Source organism: Aquarana catesbeiana, linkage group LG07, assembly GCF_042186555.1.
Source record: "Aquarana catesbeiana isolate 2022-GZ linkage group LG07, ASM4218655v1, whole genome shotgun sequence".
NCBI lineage: Eukaryota > Metazoa > Chordata > Amphibia > Anura > Ranidae > Aquarana > Aquarana catesbeiana.
This window is the reverse complement of record NC_133330.1, coordinates 319,533,948-319,547,465: the sequence shown is the minus strand read 5'-3', so window position 1 is coordinate 319,547,465 and position 13,518 is coordinate 319,533,948. Positions and strand designations below refer to the sequence as shown.

At 44.8% G+C, this 13,518-nt stretch overlaps 1 protein-coding gene across 5 annotated transcripts in view; it reads right to left on the bottom strand.

Annotated features, from left to right (window-relative positions):
• NEGR1 (neuronal growth regulator 1) overlaps positions 1 to 13,518 on the bottom strand; it is an 839,131-nt gene that overhangs the window by 365,872 nt on the left and 459,741 nt on the right. The gene's annotated exons all lie outside the window — the stretch shown is intronic.

Below are 13,518 nucleotides of genomic sequence, written 5' to 3'. Positions count from 1 at the left end.
CAAATGTAGTATAAAAAAAATTCTTTTATTTTGAAAACTAAAGTAAGAATTCATTCGTTAAAAAAGAGGGAAAAAGGAGATCCAATACTGGCTAGTACAATAATTTGTATTTGCAACAGCACAGCAGTAATGGTAAACTTCCCAACATGTTTCGCCCGTAGGACGGGCTTCCTCAGGGGATGCTGGTCATGCATAATGTACAGTGCCTTCTATATCTCCTACACAAAGGAGGAGAAACCAAAGACTGCCGGGATGACTGAATGTTTGCTGCATTGAAGAAAACATGTGTTAAGTGGCCGTAGATGGTAATTACAGAGTAGTAGGTTCAGCAGCTGGCTAAATACCAGGGGCCACACAGCTTCATAACATCAGATAAGGGATATCTGAATGACAAAGAAAAGCATGCATGTGTCCCCTGGGTTCCTGCCTAAAAACCTATATGCTGCCCATAAATGCCTATCAGTACTGCCCCCCAATGTCCATCGGTGCCACCCATCAATGCCCATCAGTGCCGCCTATCAGTACCCACCAGGGCCGCCTAGCAGTGCCCATCAGTGCCATTTATCAGTACCACCTATCAGTGCTCATCAGTGCCACATATCAGTGCTCATTAGTGTGGCATATTAGTGCCACCTCATCAGTGCAGCCTATCAGTGCCCATCAGTGAAGGAGAAACATTACTTATTTACAAACTTTACTGACAGAAACTAAGAAAAACTTTTATTTTTCCAAAATTTTCAGTATTTTTTTTTTTTTTTTTTTTAGTAAAAAATAAAAAATACAGTAGTGATTAAATTTCACCAAAAGAAAGCTATATTTGTGTGAAGAAAATGATAAAAATGTCACATGGTTACAGTGTTGAATGACCGCACAATTGTCATTTGTCAATTCAAAGTCATTCAATTGTCATTCAAAGTGCGACAGCACTGAAAGCTAAAAAAAATGGCCTGGGCAGGAAAGTGCCCGGTATTGAAGAAGTTAATTGTAATCCTTTAGGGGGGCGTGGCAGGGGGTGTGTCCCATGCCTACATACTTTTACTAGCAGGTGTCCCTCATTCCCATCTCTAACCTCTAAGTTGGGAGGTATGTACTGTACATACATAAAAAACATCACAGCACCCGGCCTCTGTACTACTCAAGAGCCCTCAGCCCTGATGTAAGCAGTGGTCTGGCTCTTGGGAGGAGTTATGCAAATATTAAAATGCATTGATGGGTAAGTCTCAGCCTGGGAGAGTGGGCGTTCTTAGGCAGACTGTATTTGTATGCGGACCTCCCTAGGTAATGCCCATATGTGAGGCTGAGCCTCCATAATTGGAAGAACTGAAATCCAATGAATGAAAGGGGTGGGCCAGGGACAATCAGGCTGTTGTGGAAAGTGTTAGATGATGCTGGATGTCCTCTGGCCAGTAAATGAGGCGAGCTCCATCTGAAATGATGTTATTTTCTGCTGCTGAGCCGGTTGCAGTTGTGTGCTACTGAGCCGGTCGCAGTTGTTTGCTGCTGAACCTGTTGCATTTTTTTGCTGCTGAGCTGGTTGCAGGTATTTGCTGCTGAGCCGGTTACAGTTGTTTGCTGCTGAGCTGGTCGCAGTTTTTTGCTGCTGAGCCGGTTGCGGGTATTTGCTGCTGAGCCGGTTGCATTTGTGTGCTGCTGAGCCAGTTGCAGGTGTTTGTTGCTGAGCCGGTTGCAGCTGTGTGCTGCTGAGACGGTCGCAGTTGTTTGCTGCTGAGCCGGTTGCAGTTGTGTGCTGCTGAGCCGGTTGCAGGTATTTGCTGCTGAGACGGTTGCAGTTGTGTGCTGCTGAGACGGTTGCAGTTGTGTGCTGCTGAGCCGGTTGCAGTTGTTTGCTGCTGAACCTGTTGCAGTTTTTTGCTGCTGAGCCGGTTGCAGGTATTTGCTGCTGAGCCGGTTGCAATTGTGTGCTGCTGAGTCAGTTGCAGTTGTGTGCTGCTTAGCCAGTTGCAGGTGTTTGTTGCTGAGCCGGTTGCAGCTGTGTGCTGCTGAGACGGTCGCAGTTGTTTGCTACTGAGCCGGTTGCAGTTGTTTGCTGCTGAACCGGTTGCCGTTTTTTGCTGCTGAGCCGGTTGCAGTTTTTTTGCTGCTGAGCCGGTTGCAGTTTTTTGCTGCTGAGCCAGTTGCAGTTGTGTGCTTCTGAGCCGGTTGCGGTTGTTTGCTGCTGAGCCGTTTGCAGTTGTTTGCTTCTGAGCCGGTTGCAGTTGTTTGCTGCTGAGTTAGTTGCAGTCGTTTGCTGCTGAGTTAGTTGCAGTTGTTTGCTGCTGAGCCGGTTGCAGGTATTTGCTGCTGAGACGGTTGCAGTTGTGTGCTGCTGAGACGGTTGCAGTTGTGTGCTGCTTAGCCAGTTGCAGGTGTTTGTTGCTGAGCCAGTTGCAGCTGTGTGCTGCTGAGACGGTCGCAGTTGTTTGCTACTGAGCCGGTTGCAGTTGTTTGCTGCTGAACCGGTTGCCGTTTTTTGCTGCTGAGCCGGTTGCAGTTTTTTTGCTGCTGAGCCGGTTGCAGTTTTTTGCTGCTGAGCCAGTTGCAGTTGTGTGCTTCTGAGCCGGTTGCGGTTGTTTGCTGCTGAGCCGTTTGCAGTTGTTTGCTTCTGAGCCGGTTGCAGTTGTTTGCTGCTGAGTTAGTTGCAGTCGTTTGCTGCTGAGTTAGTTGCAGTTGTTTGCTGCTGAGCCGGTTGCAGCTGTGTGCTGCTGAGCCGGTTGCAGGTATTTGCTGCTGAGCCGGTTGCAATTGTGTGCTGCTGAGCCAGTTGCAGTTGTGTGCTGCTTAGCCAGTTGCAGGTGTTTGTTGCTGAGCCGGTTGCAGCTGTGTGCTGCTGAGACGGTCGCAGTTGTTTGCTGCTGAACCGGTTGCCGTTTTTTGCTGCTGAGCCGGTTGCAGTTTTTTTGCTGCTGAGCCGGTTGCAGTTTTTTGCTGCTGAGCCAGTTGCAGTTGTGTGCTTCTGAGCCGGTTGCGGTTGTTTGCTGCTGAGCCGTTTGCAGTTGTTTGCTTCTGAGCCGGTTGCAGTTGTTTGCTGCTGAGTTAGTTGCAGTCGTTTGCTGCTGAGTTAGTTGCAGTCGTTTGCTGCTGAGTTAGTTGCAGTTGTTTGCTGCTGAGTTAGTTGCAGTTGTTTGCTGCTGAGCCGGTTTCAGCTGTGTGCTGCTGAGCCGGTTGCAGGTATTTGCTGCTGAGACGGTTGCAGTTGTGTGCTGCTGAGACGGTTGCAGTTGTTTGCTGCTGAACCTGTTGCAGTTTTTTGCTGCTGAGCTGGTTGCAGGTATTTGCTGCTGAGCCGGTTGCAGGTATTTGCTGCTGAGCCGGTTGCAGGTATTTGCTGCTGAGCCGGTTGCAATTGTGTGCTGCTGAGCCAGTTGCAGTTGTGTGCTGCTTAGCCAGTTGCAGGTGTTTGTTGCTGAGCCGGTTGCAGTCGTTTGCTGCTGAGTTAGTTGCAGTCGTTTGCTGCTGAGTTAGTTGCAGTTGTTTGCTGCTGAGCCGGTTGCAGTCATATGCTGCTGAGCCAGTTGCAGTTGTTTGCTGCTGAGAAGGTTGCAGTTGTTTGCAGTTGCTTGCTGCTTAGCCGGTTGCAGTTGTGTGCTGCACGCTCCCAAAACACTGACCAAGCTGTCAGCGACAGCTCTCAGTCAACGCTTCTGATTGGGAGCCAGTGAGATGGCCTCTGATGATGGGAGAGCCAATCAAAGCAGTCACATAATACTAAATGCTGCACTACCTCTTGGGGAATTAAAGCCCACTTAAAGGGCCGCTGTGAACAGGCATTAAGGAGTTAATTTCTTCTTTGCACGTAGCTGCTTGCCCATAGTTTAGCTTCAAAGCTTTATTGTGAAATAAAACATCATTTTCTCTAAATAGAACGTTTTCCATTTATCACTTCCTAAGTGTGCAGATGTGAAATGCAGCACCTACAGCATTTGTGAAAAAAAGTTATTTACATATCGCAATTTCTCACAAATAGAACTAAAGAGAAGTGAAGGCAAGCAGAGCCCCTGGGGTCGGCTCCCAAATGTGGACTTACAGCAAGTTTATCTAGTTTTATGTCTCACTTAAGCAGGAGTCTCAAACTGGCGGCCCTTCAGCTGTTGCGAAACTACAAGTCCCATGAGGCATTGCAAGGCTGACAGTTACAAGCCTGACTCCCACAGGCAGAGGCATGATGGGACTTGTAGTTTCACAACAGCTGGAGGGCCGCCAGTTTGAACCCCTGCACTAAAGTGATAATTGGGGGTTCATTCACATGGGTGTAATACAGCGTACAGCCAGAAGAGGGCAGTGTTTGTCAGGGATGCAGAGGTGTTCCATGTATGTATGGGAGGCAAAGTCCCAATTGACATGAATGGGATTGCCTCCACAAGGATGAATTAAACACCTCTGCATCCCTGGCAAACACTGCCCTCTCATGGCCATACACTGTAGTACGCCCATTTGAACAAGGCCCAAAGCCAACATTTCCTTCCTTGAAAAATGAGATGCTGATAGCAGGACTGACATTTTCTTTCTTTTCCTCTGTTCTTGCTCCTCTTATTGTCTCCCAGCTGTGCTGCCCGAATTCAGGTATATGGGTGTTCCCCTGTGCCTGCTGGGACCCACGGATTCCCTCTGGAGTCTCCACTCCATGCACTCTCCCATACTGAACTACAAGCTTGCATGCACCAGTGGCGTACTTAGCACATCTGGAACCCCCTAAAAAAAAAAAATTATTAAAAGAAAAAAAATGGCATGCATAACAAGCCGTGCCAGATTCTTGGTGTGGCCAAACTGTGATATTAGTAGGAGGGGCTTAACCTATTGCATAAATGCGGATCTGTGTAAACCACTTACCGTGCTAAGAGCGCGCTCCCGGCACACTCCCAGCACAGTAGCTGGCGAGCAAAGTCCTGATATCAGCATCCAAAAAAAAAAGAAGCAAAGTCCTGATATCATTACTGCAGCGATCTCTCTCCTCCTCCAGTCAGTCCCCTCCCCTAAGGCAGCAGGTGAAAAGAAAGAAGAGGAGGAGGAAAGCAGGCCGGAGGAGAATGGAGGGGGACACATGGATGATACCACTGCCACCCAGGAACAGCCCTGCAGCCGGGAGATCGCAGGGCACTCGCGGGTGTCCTGGAGCCCACTACCAAATGCAGGAGACTCCCGCACCTCGCAGGAGACTTGGGATGTCTGTTAAAGGAAATATCAATTCAAAGGTGCTTTCACACATAAAACTAAATCACAACGCTCTCGCTATGAAGTTGAAGAGATCACTTTTAGTTGTTAAAGCCTTGTGGAAGCAGTGGTCTCTTTGCAGAGGTCAGCGCTAGAGCTCTCCAATCATCGAGGCGCATGAGCTTTGCTAATTGCATAGCTATAGGTCCCACCCAACAGAGGGTGTGTGGAACCTCTCTTAAAAGACCACTACTCCCACACAGATAATAAGGGTCTTTCTCTGCTGTATGCTGGCAGGGGACAGGCGTTTCTACTCTGCAAGCTGTGGCTACTTTCTAAAGAAAATAAATAGTAAAACTTTGCACACCTTTTGTTTTAATGCACCTGCAACATATTTGGCTGACGTAAAAACCAAATCACAACGCTCTTGAATATTATGATGTTGTAGAGATGAATTTTAGTTATTAAAGCTTTTTGGAAGCAGTGGTCTCTTTGCAGAGATCCAACACATCTGCTGAGCCAGCGTTACAGCTCTCCAATCATCAAGGACCATGAGCTTTGCTAATTGCATAGCTATAGGTCCCACTCAGCAGAGGGCATGTTGAACCTCTCCTGAAAGACCACCGTTCCCACACAGAGAACATGGGTCTTTCTCTGCTGCATGCTGGCAGGCCTTTCTACTCTGCAGGCTGTGGCTACTTTAACCGCTTGCCGACCAGCCACCGCGGCAGGTCGTCTCATTCCCGCGAATCACCGTAGCTGTACATCAGTCCCTTTAACAGCTATAGCAGGCACGCGCCTGCTGGACGGCAGGGGAGCTGATGCGTGTGGCCGGCGCATGAACGCTGGCCACCCGCGATCGCTCCACAGAGAGCCAGAACGGGGATCTGTCAATGTTAACAAACAGATCCCCGTTCTGACAGGGGAGTTCAGAGTGATCGTCTGTTCCTAGTGATCAGGAACAGCGATCTCTCTCCTCCGCCAGTCAGTCCCCTCCCCCCACAGTTAGAAACACCTCCCAGGGAACACATTTAACCCCTTGATCGCCACCTACTGTTAACCCCTTCCCTGCCAGTGTCATTTATACAGTAATCATTTCCTTTTTTATAGCACTGATCGCTGTATAAATGTCACTGGTCCCAAAAAAGTGTCAAAAGTATCCGATCTGTCCACCGCAATGTCGCAGTCCCGCTAAAAATCGCTGATCGCCGCCATTACCAGTAAAACAAAAATTTATAATAAAAATGCCTTAAATCTATCCCCCATTTTGTAGACACTATAACAAACCAATCAATATACACTTATTGCAATTTTTTTTTTTTACGAAACATATGTAGAAGGATACATATTGGCTTAAACTGATGAAGAAATTTTTTTTTTTTTAAATTTGGGATATTTATTAGAGCAAAATGTAAAAATAATTTTTTTTTTTTTTTTAAATGTTGCTCTTTTTTTGTTTATTGCGCAAAAAATAAAAACCGTAGAGGTGATCAAATACCACCAAAAGAAAGGTCTTTTTGTGGGGAAAAAAGGCCACCAATTTTGTTTGGGTACAACGTCGCACGACCGCGCAATTGTCAGTTAAAGCGACGCAGTGCCGTTTCGCAAAAAATGACGTGGCCATTATGGGGGAAAATCTTCCGGGGCTGAAGTGGTTAAAAAGAAAATGCTAAAACTTTGCGCACATTTTGTTTTAATGCACCTGCAATGTACGTATTTAGCTGACTTAAACTGGAAGTTCAGTTGGACTTTAACTTCATGTGTTTTACGGAAATGCTTGCCTTTTTTTTTACTTCTCTTTCTATTTAATTGTTCGACTCACAAAACTTTATGCAGTCAGCATCTTTGAACGCTGCTCTGCGCCCGGAGGTTGGGGATAATTGTTCAAGATGGTGATGCTGAGTTCAGTACAGCCCATCATTATTAAAGTGTTTCCTAAAGTTTGGGAAAGTACAGCTAGTGCAACATGTTTATGTCGGCAGCACATCGCCTTGGGAAGAAGAAGAAAAAAGAAAAATGCAGCAAAGCATAGCCTGGAGAAGCAACGGTTCTAGGAGGAGGTTAAATGAGCCGGCGCTGAGAAAGAATGTCCTCGTTCTAATGACACCTGCCAAGTATTAACTGAAAAATAATGATTTAAGTCACAAACCATAATTTGCTTCTCCAGACTCCATTAGCCATTTTGGATAGGTGGTTATGATCTGCAGGAGCAGATGGCAAAGAATGTAATTTGCATATGAGACAGCAGGTACAGCTAAAACATACAGCTCACAATATAGGTGAGTGGTACCGGCTGTAAGGCTCCAGTTGACCATACGTTATCAGTGGGTAGCTGCCAATCTGGTTCAGGCATGCTGTTGCCAGATGTGTGCATGCTCAGTCTGCTGGTCTACATAGTGTAGTGCGTGTTCATATGCTGCAAGTATTGCCCTGTCATCACTAAGGGGTCGATATCTAAAATATTCCCTATGCAAATGCTTTCACAGCTGTCATAAATAATCCCTGTAATGTGTCTAATATGTGTATTTCCCATGATCATCAGCTCCACCTAGTGGCCATAATGCTGTATTTTCCTGGTTGAGGAAATTCAGAAAAATCCTGCAATATGGCCACTAGATGGAGCTGATGATCATAAAAAATGATCATACCGCTATTAGACTGATTAGGAGACTATTCACAATTGCTGTGCCAGTACCTTTTGCCATGGGTCAACTTTTCATCTGGTTCAGTGCGCTTACCCAAGATTTGCAGTTTATTTCTGTTAGCATCTCGCTATTACTGTTTGCAGTTTTTTTTTGCTACCTTCAATACAACCTCAGCCTAAACTTTGGTACGTGTATCTACTACAAGACTTGACCTTCTGCCCCTTACACAACTTTGCCTGAATATTGCCTGACCTGGCCTTCGCCTTTATATAGATCAGGGGGTCTCCAAACTTTCTAAACAATGGGCCAGTTTACTGTCCTTCAGACTTAGGAGGGTCAATGAGATTGGAATATTTCCTGGCATTAGTGAGAGTAAACATCAACACTTTGGTATTAGGGGAGAAATAGTGCCCCATTGTTGGTGTCAATGGGAGAAATAGTGCCCCATAGTTGGTGTCAATGGGAGAAATAGTGCCCCATCATTGGTGTCAATGGGAGAAATAGTGCCCCATTGTTGGTGTCAATGGGAGAAATAGTGCCCCATCATTGGTGTCAATGGGAGAAATGGTGCCCCATCGTTGGTGTCAATGGAAGAAATAGTGCCCCATCGTTGGTGTCAATGGGAGAAATAGTGCCCCATCGTTGGTGTCAATTGGAGAAATAGTGCCCCACTGTTGGTGTCAGTGAGAGGAATAGTGCCCCATTGTTGGTGTCAATGGGAGAAATAGTGCCCCATCGTTGGTGTCAATGGGAGAAATAGTGCCCCATTGTTGGTGTCAATGGGAGAAATAGTGCCCCATTGTTGGTGTCAATGGGAGAAATAGTGCCCCATTGTTGGTGTCAATGGGAGAAATAGTGCCCCATTGTTGGTGTCAATGGGAGAAATAGTGCCCCATCCTTGGTGTCAATGGGAGAAATAGTGCCCCATCGCTGGTGTCAATGGGAGAAATAGTGCCCCATTGTTGGTGTCAGTGAGAGGAATAGTGCCCCATTGTTGGTGTCAATGGGAGAAATAGTGCCCCATCGTTGGTGTCAATGGGAGAAATAGTGCCCCATCGTTGGTGTCAATGGAAGAAATAGTGCCCCATTGTTGGTGTCAATGGGAGAAATGGTGTCCCATTGTTGTCAGTTGGCAGAATAGTCTTGTATCAGTGGGAGGAAAAGTGCCCCAAGGGCCAGATAAAGACAAAGGGCCGCGTCCGTCCCCCCGGGCCGCAGTTTGGAGACCACTGATATAGATTATGCTTTTGTCTGATGAATCGCTACATCCTTTCATTTACTGGCAGTTCATTACCAGATGCCAGTAGGACAAACAGGATTCAGGAACCTTCCAGAAGGGTATGCTGTCTGGAAGACCAGAAATTTCTTTCTTAGACTCCACACCGCAGCAGAAATATGCACTATCCACTGCTGATGTATATGATCTTCATTATTGATACATGGACCTGGAAAAGACCTTGATGGCCAGCAGCAGAACCAAAACTGGTGCTTAGACTTGGTAAATGCCATTATGGTGGAGGAGGGCATATAATGGTTTGGGGACCACAAAATGATCAATAAATCTGCACTCAGCAACTACTTTATATGGCATACCCATTAAACTGGGGAAGATGTGTGAATCAACTGCGATCATGGGATGGTGGCTGCTACATGACACTGGTTTCAGTGAATTATAAAAATAATTTACAACCCAGAACAGCATTCAAAGGTCTAAAAACACATACAACAAGGAATGCACGGATAGTGTAAGAGAACCTCAGTTAGAACCAGAAGCCCATTACATGTTCATGCTCATAAATATGAGCAAAGCCTCAATACAGAACAGGAATTGGCGTGCATGCGCAAACATGAACGCGCACACGTGCACGCACTGGCGCCAACGAACCTATTTAAGCTAAACTATGGCATGAACAGATTGCTGAGCGGTCTTCAGCCAATTCCTGTTTACCTGTGCCTTGACCTGCTATATCTGTTTACCCGTGCTTGACCCGGCTTGCCCTTGACCAATCTCTGGATTCCCGCCTGCCTATTGTGACCTCAGTTCATACTCTGACTCTGTTCCTGTCTTGTGCTTCTGTGCCCTGCTGCCCGACTGTGTACTGACTCCGGCCTATATTTGACTCTGCTTCTGTCTTATGTTCCTGTAACTTCGCTGCCCGGCTGTTAATGACCTTTTGGCTTGTGTCCCGGCTACACTCCTGCCTGCTGATCAATCTTCACCATGTTCCAGTTCCTGTTTCCTGCCTGGTTAATCTATGGCCATCAGTTTCATGCAAACCTCAGCTGGCGCTGCCTGTTATACCAGCCCCCGTACCACTCTGTGTCCTCACACCTTCTGTCATCATTACCAGAGGTGTTGGACAAGAGGTGCAAGAGAAGACCCCTCTACAGCTCAATCTCAACCAGGTATGTGACAGATAGTCAAGATGTTCAGTTATTGCTCAAGAAAACACCGAGCTGGGGAAGATTGTAAAAGCTAATCAACCTGGACCTTGAGATGGTGGCTGGTGCATGACACACTGGATTTAGCAAATCATGAAAACAACTTAGAAGGCAGAACAGCATAAATCTTCAAAGGTTTAAAAACACATACAACAAGAAAAGCACACATGGTCAAGGTGTTCATTTATTGCTCAACCATTACATTGGGGAAGATGTATGAACCAATACAACCTGGATGATGGGATGGTGGTTGGTGTATGACACGCTGGGTTCAGCAAATAATGAAAAAATAAGAACTGCATAAAGCTTCAAAAGTGTAAAAAAACATACAACAAAGAATGCAACACATGGTGTTCAGTTACAGAATACAGAATACTTCATTAATTCCAAAGGGAAATCGGGAAATTGTTACCAAAGGGAAATTGGGAAATTGTTACTGCTCAAGCAAACACTGAACTGAGTGAGATTATGTGAACTAATCAACCTGAAATATGGGATGGTGGTCGGTGTATGACACGCTGGTTTCAGCAAATAATGAAAACAATTTAAAACCCAGAAACAGCATAAAGCTTCAAAGGTCTAACAAGCATACAACAAGGAATGCACACATAGTCAAGATGTTCAGTTATTGCTCAAGCAAACATTAGAATGGAGAAGATGTGTGAACCAATCAACTTGGACCATGAGATGATGGCTGGTGCATGACATGCTAGTTTCAGCAAATTATGAAAACCGCTTATAACACAAAACAGCATAAAACTTCAAAGGTTTAAAAACACATACAAAATGAAATGCACACATAGTAAAGATGTTCAGTTACTTCTCAAGCACACATTAAACTGGTGAAGATGTGTGAGCCAATCAACCTGGACCATGGGATGGTGACTGGCGCATGGCATGCTAGTTTCAGCAAATAATGAACAACTCAGAAACAACAGGAGGAGAAAAAGAATGGCACTCAAAGAGTAGCCTAGCATCGGACTTTAGAGGCATGGAAACAATGGAGAAGTAGAAAACATAAGTAATATTTATTGAAAAAAGAAATTACATAGTATCTACACAATATTCACAAGCTTTAAAAATCATATAAGATAATATGGTTTTTACAGTGAGCCCTTGTGCGTCTACACGTTTCGCCGTGGGGCTTCTTCAGGACACGATCAAGGTTCAAAGAAATGGTACAGAGAAAAAATAAAACGAATCTCACTATCTTCTTATTCAATTGAGCCTCATGTACAAACATGAAGAACGTTTTCGATAGTATTCGATGTATGGACTATCAAAAAAGTTGCGAAAAATTCCCGGAATGCCACTCAATCTATTAGTAGCCAGGAATCAAATGCTATTCGAAGAGGGGCATAAGGCATCCTACAAGGAAAAGGATCATATTCAAAAGTCCAAAATCCAATAAAGGAGGACACAGCTGCAACTACACAAATATAATTGGGAGGTATCCCACTTCCCAACTGCGCATCAAGCCCGCAGAGGGGTAATAGATGCAAAGACGTGATAAAGGATAGCCCCTGGGAGACAGCCTGGTACTGTTGGGACGTGGGATACCTCCCAATTATATTTGTGTAATTCCAGCTGTGTCCTCCTGTATTGGATTTTGGACTTTTGAATATGATCCTTTTCCTTGTAAGATGCCTTATGCCCCTGTTCGAATAGCTCTCGATTCCTGGCAACTAATAGATTGAGTGGCATTCTGGGAATTTTTCGCAGCTTTTTTGAGAATAGTCCATACATCGAATACTATTGAAAACGTTCCAGATGTTTGTACATGAGGCTCAATTAAAAAAGAAGATAGTGAGATTCGTTTTCTTTTTTCTCTGTGCCATGTCTTTTAACCTTGATTGTGTCCTGAAGAAGCCTCACGGCGAAACGCAAAGACGCACAAGGGCTCACTGTACAAACCATATCATCTTATATGATTTTTTAAAGCTTGTGAATATTGTGTAGATACTATGTAATTTCTTTTTTCAATAAATATTACTTATGTTTTCTACTTCTCCATTGTTTCCATGCCTCTAAAGTCCGATCCTAGGCTACTCTTTGAGTACCCTTCTTTTTCTCCTCCCCAATTGACGGATGTGGCAATGTGAGTGCTCCCCTCCCCCTTGTTTTATATTTTAACTCAGAAACAACAAGCTTCAAAGGCCTAAAAACATGTAAAACAAGGAATGCACATACAGTATGGTCAAGATGTTCAGTTATTGCTCAAGAAAACACTGAACTGGGGAAGATTGTAAGAACTAATCAACCTGGACGATGGAAAGGTGGCTGGAGCATGACATGCTGGCATCAGCAAATATGAAAACAATTTAGGTCTAAAAACACATACAACAAAGAATGCACACATGTTCAAGATGTTCAGTTATTGCTCCAGCAAACATTAAATCAGGGAAAAAGTGTAAACCAATCAACCTGGATGACGGAATGGTGGCTGGTGCATGCTAGTTTAAGTAAATTATTATGAAAATGGTTTAAAACCCAGAACGGCATAAAGCTTCAAAGTTCTAAAACCATACACCCAAGAATACACATATGATCAGGATGTTCAGATATTGCTCCAGCAAACACTGAACTGTGGAAGATGTGTGAACTAATCAACCTTGACCATGTGTTGGTGGCTGATGCGTGACACACTGGTTTCAGCAAATAATGAAAACAATTTACAACCCAGAACTGCATAAAGCTTCAAAGGCCTAGGTCCTGCTAATCTCAATATTTTTGGCTGGTACATACAAACATTTCATAAACAGAAATCTTCAAATCCTCCAGCGGTTGCTAGAGAACTTGTAAGCTGTCCTTAACAATTTAAATCCAGCATGGAGAAGAAGACAGTGGCCTCTCATCGAGGTCTCGGAAAAAACACAAAGGGAGGAAGGTTGTTATACAAACACAAACTCTAATCCTTCTTTAAAATATAGGAAAAAATATTATAATCCAACCAGAAACAGTAGCAGATAAAGACATACGGGGGGAAAAAATGTGTATGTTCTGCAGAAGGTCCACAGCGAATACCTAATACATAGACTGTAAACAAAACAAGTATTTTTCAATTGCACTAAGGCTCCTCTATTCTGCGATACTCCTGATAAAAGAATTATGAAAAGAGATCGGCTACAATAGAAGCAGCTGTGGCTGTTTTATGCATGAGTGCCTACACCCTCGTTCGGCGTCCAGGTGGAATCGATTTAGACAAAATGTTTACCAACACTCTGAAGCCACAAGAGCAATGTTAAAAAGGAAGACGTTGGCTCGTCGGCCACAGTTCCCCTCC